The sequence below is a fragment of the Paramisgurnus dabryanus genome, chromosome 19 (assembly GCF_030506205.2).
Source record: "Paramisgurnus dabryanus chromosome 19, PD_genome_1.1, whole genome shotgun sequence".
Taxonomy (NCBI): Eukaryota; Metazoa; Chordata; class Actinopteri; order Cypriniformes; family Cobitidae; genus Paramisgurnus; species Paramisgurnus dabryanus.
Window position 1 is genome coordinate 25,685,536 of NC_133355.1, and position 10,529 is coordinate 25,696,064.

The following is a 10,529-nucleotide window of genomic DNA, read 5'->3' on the forward strand; positions in this document are numbered from 1 at the left end:
GGTTCACACCAGACACAAGTTCAAAAATTTGCGCAAGTAGATTACATACAAAGTCAATGCAAAGACGCAATCAGACACGTCCTCGCATGTGGCGATGCGAATGACGTGATATGGGTGGCGCGTTTTCCACGAAAACACGCGCTATTCGCCGCAAACATGTCTTCGCCCAATTTGAAAATATTCAACTTGAGCGAAAAATTCCATTACACAATGTTAAATCCTGCGAGTAATCTAGATCAAGTAATGCACTGCCCCGCATTTGGTGTGTAGCATTATTCACTCTAGATTACTCACGGGATTTAACATTGTGTCATGCAAATTTTTCGTTCGAGATAAATATTTTCAACTTGGGCGAAGACATGTTTGAGGTGAATAGTGCGTGTTTTCGCGGCAAATGCTCCGCTCATATGGCGTCATTCGCATCGCCCCAGGCGAGGATGCGTCTGATCGTGTCTTTGCATTAACTTTGAATGTAATCTACTTGCCCAAATCGTTGAACTCACGTCTGGTGTGAACCCACAGTAAGAGCAGCTGCAAGGGATAGAAATATTGATAGATGGTTCTGATTGTCTTTTGCGCTGACCCGCAGACACTAGCTGGCTCTAAGGGTCCTTTGTTCTGACCCCCAGACTGCGTTTTAATCTAACTGGTTCTATATGTCATTTGAATGTTAATTAAAAAAATTTGAATTGTCGGAGCCAATGGTCTACAGTGGGCAGCGCTCCGACATGTGGTGCTTTCACACTTTCTGGGAGTTCGATTCCCGGCTCGTGGTCATTTGCCGATCCAATACCCTTCTCTCCTCCCTGTACTTTCCTGTCCTCTCCAAAACTCACTGTTAAATAAAGGCAAAAACTGGCCAAAAAATATAACTTTTGAATTATGTTATGTTGTATTTGATTTTGGTTCAGAGTTACTGTACTTTCAAGTGTTTAGAAAACTAATGTTCTTAATTGACCAATCCCCTTGATTCTGTTAGTAGTCCAACATTAGTTCTGGAATGTGTGGTTGTCAAGCTAGCCGTCAGGATTTTATCTGTTACAATATGTGCTGTTATGGTAGTTTCAGAGTGTAAAAAGTAAGTGGATCAGTTTACCCCGAGCTGGTTCACTTTACCCCTTTGATTTTTCTGGTCTGTCTCAGTTTACCCCTAAGCTGGGGTAAAGTGAGACACAAGACCACTTTTTTTAAAACAATCATATTTTCACTGCTCTTCGTCCTGAATACATTCTGGTAATTTCCATAGCTAGGAAACATCCTGAATTAATGGGAAATGTGTAAATTTGACTGATATATCATTTTAGCTCGCTTAGAGGGGAGCAAATGTAAAAAATGTCTCACTTTACCCCACTCTCCCCTACTTGGTATTAGTTTTTGGTAACACTTTATTTTACGACCCGCAAAGTACCGCGTAATTAAACCGAATTTACAGCATACCTATTTGTAACAACAAAGTACCTCTACAGTACGTACTTGTAGTTATAAGGGAATAATATTTTAAGTTTGGGGTAATAAGGGGGTAAGAATATATGGAAAATTATTCTCTAAGTATTTCATAACTACAGGGTACCTATTGTAATATTACGTGGTATGCATGACTTACGTCTATGGGTAATATGGTCTATGTGTAATAGGTTTTTTTTTTCATATTTGGTACTTACCTGATGAAGTGTTTTGTATAGCCTACAGTTGATGTCTACAAGCCACGTCGGCAAATAAAATATAACACACAATAAAAATAATAGCACCTTGAACCTCTTTGATCTGTATATGTATACAGGAGTTACCAGGTAACTCTTATATTTGCGGGCTGTAAATTGAAGTGGGGCTTATTCCCCGATTGTTCTGTGTATGTACCAGGTAACTCTTATATTTGCGGGCTGTAAATTGAAGTGGGGCTTATTCCCCGCTTGTTCTGTGTATGTACCAGGTAACTCTCATATTTACGGGCTGTAAACTAAAGTGGTGCTTTGTTCACCTCTTGTTAATAAATGTTATAGGGTAAATACCATAAACATACAGAATATTGTTATTTTTATTTTAAAACAACTTATTTCAAAACATCTTTAAAACACTATAATTAAGCCAACACTTAATGTTTATTATCACATAACTTTTATTTAAAATAAAAAGTCATGACAATTTTTCATTGTTTTTGCGGCTTGGCTTCCTCTGTTGGTGTTCTTGTCCACTCGGATGATGAGTTGATGTCGTCTCACAAATTCTGTTCTGCATTAGGCTACATATAAAAAACATAAATGAAAGCCTTCAGTAAATGTTTCTTCACTGTGCCTTGACAGAAACAGAGTTTTCTAAGCCAGTTACGTTTATAAATTTTAGGCTTACTTATGTGCTAGCTAACCTGCTACCGTTAGCTAGCAACTTTCTTGAAAAACATTGTTTGAAATGCGTGAGTCATGTATTAACAAAACCAGTCACCTTATCCAGCATGCGGAACCTGCTAACATCACTCGCAGCTGTACTCCACAGTGTAGAACGTTTTTAAAACCTCTTAAAGAAATTTCACCTCAGGATCGCGTTCCAGCAAACCTCCTGCAGACGACCGCGCGCTCTACACCTGCGCAGTAGCCTATGCATGTAGTCGTCTTTTGCTTTAGCGGGAGCTGATATCTGCTGTTGTTTCATTCTGGTTTGCCATTGCATAAATTATATTTGGCTAAAATACTTGTGTTTACAGTAAATAAATTGCAAAGCACCACTTCAAATATGTCCGCAAATGTAGGAGTTTCCTGGTAAATAGGGATTAAGTTGCTATTTTTATTGTACTTACCTTAAAAAAAAGATAACCACATTAAATCAGCTTGACTTTTGTTATTAAAAGCAAGTAATATAGGCTACTAAAATAAAAGTGATATGCTGTTATATTTATTTGCCGATGTGGCTCGTAGACATTGACTGTATACAACATTCAGTAGTCAATATGAAAAATTCACAATAAAAAATAAATAAAACATAATTTCCCCATAGACTTGACTAAGTCATACATACCACGTAATATTACAATAGGTACCCTGTTGTTATAAAATACTTAGAGTATAAATAATTTATAATTCTTCATATTCTTACCCCCTTATTACCCCAAACTTAAAATATTATTCCCTTATACCTACAGGTTACCTACCCTGTTGTTACAAATAGGTACGCTGTAAATTCGGTTTAATTACGTGGTACTTTGCGGGTCGTAAAATAAAGTGTTACCTAGTTTTTCACTGTGGTCTACAGGAAGTGCAGATAATGATGTGACAAAGCTGCTGTGTAATAAGCAGCTGCAACTGTCATGCGGCAAACCTAGATCTAAAATCATGAACCTTTCGTGGCTTGGAGAATTGGCGGATGCTACTTCACTCCCTAGCAACTAAAGATAGTACCCTATCAACAGTTAAGCAACTCCTATATCTCTGCATCAGAACATTGTAGTGACACATGGGTGGGCTTTTTTAACTCGTTAACATATTGTAACATTTTGTGACCCAAGTTTTGCCCTGGCAAGCACCACTCACATTTTCTTCAGCGAACTATTTGTTCAAACACTGACACATAGACAAACACTGATGAAAGTGAAGATAGAATTCAGGTAGGTACTTGGTATTAGTTTTTTCACTGTGGTCTACAGGAAGTGCAGATAATGATGTGACAAAGCTGCGGTGTAATAAGCAGCTGCAACTGTCATGCGGCAAACCTAGATCTAAAATCATGAACCTTTCGTGGCTTGGAGTATTGGTGGATGCTACTTCACTCCCTAGCAACTAAAGATAGTACCCTAGCAACTGTTAAGCAACTCCTATATCTCTACATCAGAACATTGTAGTGACACATTAGTGATCTCTTTTGACTCGTTAACATTATTGTAACATTTTTTGACCAGTTGAGTTTTGCCGTGGCAAGCACCACTCACATTTTCTTCAGCGATCTAGTTGTTCAAACACTGACACATAGACAAACACTGATGAAAGTGAAGATAGGATTCAGGTACTTGGTATTAGTTTTTTCACTGTGGTTTACAGAAATTGCAGATAATGATTTGACAAAGCTGCGGTGTAATAAGCAGCTGCGACTGTCATGCAGCAAACCTAGATCTAAAATTATGAACCTTTCGTGGCTTGGAGTATAATCGTTGGTGGATGCCACTTCACTCCCTAGCAACTAAACACAGTACCCTAGCAACTGTTAAGCAACTCCTATATCTCTACATAAGAACATCGTAGTGGCACGTGGGTGAGCTCTTTATCGTTAACATTATTGTAACTTTTTGTTACCCAAGTTTTGCCCTGGCAAGCACCACTCACATTTTCTTCAGCAATCTAGTTGTTCAAAAACTGACACATAGACAAACACTGATGAAAGTGAAGATAGGATTCAGGTACTTGGTATTAGTTTTTTCACTGTGGTTTACAGAAATTGCAGATAATGATGTGACAAAGCTGCGTTGTAATAAGCAGCTGCGACTGTCATGCAGCAAACCTAGATCTAAAATCATGAACCTTTCGTGGCTTGGAGTATTGGCGGATGCTACTTCACTCCCTAGCAACTAAAGATAGTACCCTATCAACAGTTAAGCAACTCCTATATCTCTGCATCAGAACATTGTAGTGACACATGGGTGGGCTTTTTTAACTCGTTAACATATTGTAACATTTTGTGACCCAAGTTTTGCCCTGGCAAGCACCACTCACATTTTCTTCAGCGAACTAGTTGTTCAAACACTGACACATAGACAAACACTGATGAAAGTGAAGATAGAATTCAGGTAGGTACTTGGTATTAGTTTTTTCACTGTGGTCTACAGAAAGTGCAGATAATGATGTGACAAAGCTGCGGTGTAATAAGCAGCTGCAACTGTCATGCTGCAAACCTAGATCTAAAATCAGGAACCTTTCGTGGCTTGGAGTATTGGTGGATGCTACTTCACTCCCTAGCAACTAAAGATAGTACCCTAGCAACTGTTAAGCAACTCCTATATCTCTACATCAGAACATTGTAGTGACACATTAGTGATCTCTTTTGACTCGTTAACATTATTGTAACATTTTTTGACCAGTTGAGTTTTGCCCTGGCAAGCACCACTCACATTTTCTTCAGCGATCTAGTTGTTCAAACACTGACACATAGACAAACACTGATGAAAGTGAAGATAGGATTCAGGTACTTGGTATTAGTTTTTTTTTTACTGTGGTTTACAGAAATTGCAGATAATGATGTGACAAAGCTGCGGTGTAATAAGCAGCTGCGACTGTCATGCAGCAAACCTAGATCTAAAATCATGAACCTTTCGTGGCTTGGAGTATTGGTGGATGCCACTTCACTCCCTAGCAACTAAAGATAGTACCCTAGCAACTGTTAAGCAACTCCTATATCTCTACATCAGAACATCGTAGTGACACATTAGTGATCTCTTTTGACTCTTTTGAAGATTATTGTAAAAATGTTTGACCATTTGAGTTTTGCCCTGGCAAGCACCACTCACATTTTCTTCAGTGATCTAGTTGTTCATGTTCAAACAATGATGAAATTGAAGATAGGATTCAGGTACTCACAGTCGCATACAGGTCTTAGTTTTTGCACTGCGGTTTACAGGAAGTGCGGATAATGATGTGACAAAGCTGCGGTGTAATAAGCAGCTGCGACTGTCATGCGGCATGCAGGTTGCATTTATTTATGTGCTGAACACACTTAATTTGGCTGCAAATGAAAGGGCAGCGGGCTCGGGCACACGTGTGTAGACAGTGATGCATGTACATGCCTAACTCTGTACAAAAGAAGCAATCTCCACCTAGGCCCCTATATTTATTTCAGCAATTCCTTTTAAATGCATATTTTATGCTGGCTCGGCACGTTGAAGGTCACTCAAAAATGTTGTTTATGAGGCAAACGGGGAACACACCAAATGTACAGCCGGAGGGATCACACAGAGCATTTATCACTCGCAACAATAGGAAACTCCTGCGCCGTACACAGATCAGCGCTCGGCCTTCTTTATCTGACTGATTCGGTTCATAGGATGTTATTGCGCACACAGCGCTTTGCACCGGACAAAGCACCTGCGAATCTATATGGCCGCAACACACGAGAAAGATCACGTTACAGCATAAAAACTGTGTTTTTCCTTTGTTATGCTTTCATAAATGAACAATCACTGAATTTATTAATCTATGCACAAACTGCATGTGATAAAAATTCGGCTGAATATTCACTTTATATAAATCTGGTGCCAATTATTTTGGATTCTCGTTGTATAACTTTTACACTATCCCATAATAAATGTCTATGAAGGATACTGTAATTTAATTTTTAAAGACCATATAAGTTATGTAAAGTTTATTATTTTTTGCATAGAGCTCAGATTCAAAATGCATCTGTCATGTTTTCTTTTACATTAGCATTTTTTATCAGACTTTTACGCTGTTAAAAAGATTTGTTGTTACACATTAACAATTGTGTTTGTGCTGCCCTAAATTTGAGTTAATTCAACTTAAAAATATTAATTAAATCAACATTTTTACACAACTATTTTGAGTTAACTAATATCTTTAAGTTGAATTAACTTAAACTTTTATGGCAGCATGAACACTTACTTTTTTAAGTTGAAACAACAAATCTTTTTTTACAGTTTAATGGATTCTGCCAGCAAAGCAGTATTTCTGAATCACCTGACGCCGAGATAAAGTGGATTTGAAGCGAAAGTATTTCATGAACATATAATACGTGCAGAGAGCATTTGATTAATATCATTATCTCATTTTTTATGTAGTTTGCATCAGCGCTCCTCTCATAATCAGTGCATTTGTGTTAAATTTGCTATATTTATTGTGTGGAATCCAGGCACATGTAAAATGTATGCATTTGGCAGTTGCTTTTATCCAAAGGGCTTACAATGTATTCAATCTATACTATACCTTTCAGTACATAAGTTCCCTTGGAATCGAACCCACAACCTTTTGTTAGCACAACGCTCTAATAGCGGGATACTCGAGCCAAATATCAAAATTACCCCATGATTTGCAGTTTGAAAATGCATATGTCCATCATCTTTCAGTCAAACACATTTGAAGTTATTTCAGTAAATGTTCTTGCTTTTCTAAGCTTATGATGAGAAACAACGGGGATATGGGGACAACTTCTGACTTAAACTTTCAAAAGTGCATTCATCATTTACAGAAGTAATTCACACGGCTCCAATGGGTTAATAAAGGTCTTCTGCGGGTAATCAATGTGATTTGGTAAGAAAAATATCTATATTTTAAACTTTATAAACTATAATTAACTTCTGGTAACGGCGCCATCTCGAACTATCTTGGCAATTCACGAGTTTTAGCATAGTGCGCGTTCGTAGCCATGTACGTTGGTACGTTGTGCAGTGAGTCCAAGATGCCGTTGTTACCGGAAGCTAGTAATTATAGTTTATAAGGTTTAAAATATGGATATTGATTACCCACCATTGGAGCTGTGTGGATTACTTCTGTGATGGATTAATGCACTTTTTGGGCTTCAAAGTCTGAAGTTGTTCACTGATCCCTGTTTTCTCCCATTATAAGCTTGGAAAAGCAAGGACATTGTCTGAAAGATGATACACATTGTATATTGGATTGATTAAGGGTGAGTAAATTATGGGGTTATTTTGATATTTGGTTGGAGTATTAACTGACTACTAACTGTCAAAGAAAGGTCACATGCCATCTTTCCCATGATCACATCATCCTACAGAAGTCAATCATCAAACCTTTCATTTCTCTAACATGTATCAAACATCTGAGATACTTGACTGTGGGATTGTTTCATTCAAATATTGATGACATTCAGATTAACTTCTTTAACTTCTTTCATGTAACATTTCATTAGCTTTGTCTTACTGTATATTCAACATCCACTGGGTTTGGCAGCAAAACTTTGTGTTGTGTGCATAGATTAATGAATGCTGCGAATAGACAGGGGAGAAAGAGAGAGATCTCATTGCTGATCTCGGCTGTGAAATGTGAAAGTTAATGTTCATTAAATCCTCTCTCACTCTGAACTATTGTAGTGGGTATCAACTCAATTACTGTCTAGCAGAACAAGACAAAAAAGCCATTGAGAGAGATGAAGAGAGAGAGAGATGAAGAGAGAGAGAGAGATGAAGAGAGAGAGAGACGGTGTATTGATGTATAACACAGAGCCAGAGAGTAAAGATTCATGTTAAATCGGTCATATCACAAGGAATATAAATTTCATTGGTCTTTGAGGTTAATTTTACTATGAAGACATTATTTAACTTTTTAACACTATAAACTATAAAACCCTATCCTCAAACCAATACAACCGTTTAAATAATTTGCCCATTTCTCTAAATCAGGGCCAGCATCATGGGGGGCATTTGCGGGCCGTGCCCCCCATAGAGGTTGTTGTGCACCCATACACAGTTTTTATAAATGTAATATATATATATATATATATATATATATATATATATATATATATATATATATATATATATATATATATATCAAGAATTTAATTTTAAATTAAAAAAGACCAGTTTCTCTGATTGGTTGCATTGCGTCGTCTCATGCATCATTGTGTCTTTAGCATATTAATGTGACTTGATACTAGAAATGTGTTATTGGCGGCATTTTACGGATCGTGTTAAATATGGATATTAGAACATTTAGTACGAACTAGCACCGCCTGCTCCATCTGACTTCATGCAAACACCGGTTGGCCCAAACTCGGGGATTAGCAACAAGGTTGAGGTGGAATTTTCAAATCGGCAGGATACTGTTTTAAGGAAGTTTGTTCGCACACATCGCCTTCAGAACGTTCTTTTTAGGATTTTTTGCAACCATAAAATAACGTTCCCATAACGTTGCAGGGTGGTTATTTTTAAATAACCTAAACATTACTTACACAGAACGTTATTTTTTGGTTATTTTTGGAACCATAAAATAACGTTCCCATAACGTTGGAGGGTGGTTATTTTTAAAATAACCTAAAAATAACTTATACAGAATGTTAATTTTTTGGATATTTTTTGGAACCATAAAATAACATTCCCAAAACATTGCAGAGTGGTTATTTTTAAAATAACCTAAAAATAACTTATAAAGAACATAATTTTTTGGGTATTTTTTTGGAACCATAAAATAACGTTCCCATTACGTTGCAGGGTGGTTATTTTTAAAATAACCTAAAAATAACAGAACGTTCTCTAATGGTTATTTTTTGGTTATGTTTTTTTTTTAAGGAAATTAAGTGAAAGCATAATTAAACCCATTATTCCTTAAGTGTGCACGTCTGTTATGCGCGTACTCCTCTGCACGCTTACATCGCGCTCTTCACGAGTACCCGCTTTCTCTTGTGCTCAGCAAAAAACGCGAATTTGCATAATTTAAAAAAATAACGGTTTTCTTTCCTCAGAGACATACATTATATTAGCGTTTCTTTTTTGTCTTTCTTGATTAAGTAGCTTAAATATGTATTTAAATATTTTAAAAGCCTGCTGTGTGCAAGAAGTGTGCAACACTTCTATACAACGTCCTTTGCTTAACCCACTATTCTACAGTGCAACAGTTACTTCGAAAGATACATATATACAAGTGTAATTTTCATCATACCTAACATTATTAACATGTTTGGAGGCATAAATGGCATAACATGTTTAGAAATAATGACAGCAGAGAAATCTTTTCTACATTACACAATCATAGCAATGATTAATAACTTATTTTTACAAGAATATTTTTACAACAATATTTTAAGACACCAGTCATTTTGACTGCTATACTAAATAATCTCAGTCATAGTTACTGCTAACTGTTATGTAAGTTAGTGTCCTAGAGTTAAATATTAGTAAACTAAATATTAATTTCATATCTCAAAATACAGAACAGTATACATACATCTGTTGATTTTCTCAGCAACGATGCAATTCTATAGACTTGACAAGAGGTTTTCCTGAGATTTTTCCTCTAATGTTTGAGACCAGACAGGGTCACGATGTAGTTTGTCTAACTTAAACTCATCATCTCTCCTTTCTGCTTCCCTTACTCTGCTTTGCACAAAACATTTCTTATGTCCATCTACAGAAGCCAATAATGATCGAGTCAAAATAAGATTAGCATTATTATTTAGAAACTTACTTTAGTTTCGTTATGCTTTCATAAGCACTTGCGTGGCGGCACCTTTTGAATGCGGTTGTGCGCGGTGAACGCAAACGCGCGCGGCCATGGATACGTGCGTGCACGCGTCAATGCGACCGCTACGTCGCTTTTACAAGCCTAAATCGGGTAACTACTTTGCATGAAGATCCGTTTTTGCCGCGATTGTCTTTGTAAAGGATTGCACTAGTTAACTGCAAAAATTTAAACTTGAGATTTACACCGGGGCACAAAAGATTTACACTGGGGCACGTGCCCCAGTAAAAGGGGTCTAGCGACGCCCCTGGAATGTGATGTTAGAAACTTTTTATTTTCGAATAAACGAAAAGCCGCCTAACTGTGGTAAGATCTTTTTACTTGAAGTGAATGAAATGTATATTC

The 10,529-nt window shown here is 37.0% G+C and overlaps 1 long non-coding RNA gene across 1 annotated transcript; it reads right to left on the minus strand.

The window, feature by feature from the left end:
• Positions 1 to 1,970: 1,970 nt before the first annotated feature.
• On the minus strand, positions 1,971 to 3,068 carry LOC141281083 (uncharacterized). The gene is made up of 2 exons (XR_012335511.1): positions 2,440 to 3,068; positions 1,971 to 2,239 (listed from the first exon to the last, which is right to left on the minus strand). It is a non-coding gene; the product is annotated as an uncharacterized lncRNA (long non-coding RNA).
• Between the last annotated feature and the right edge of the window lie 7,461 nt (positions 3,069 to 10,529).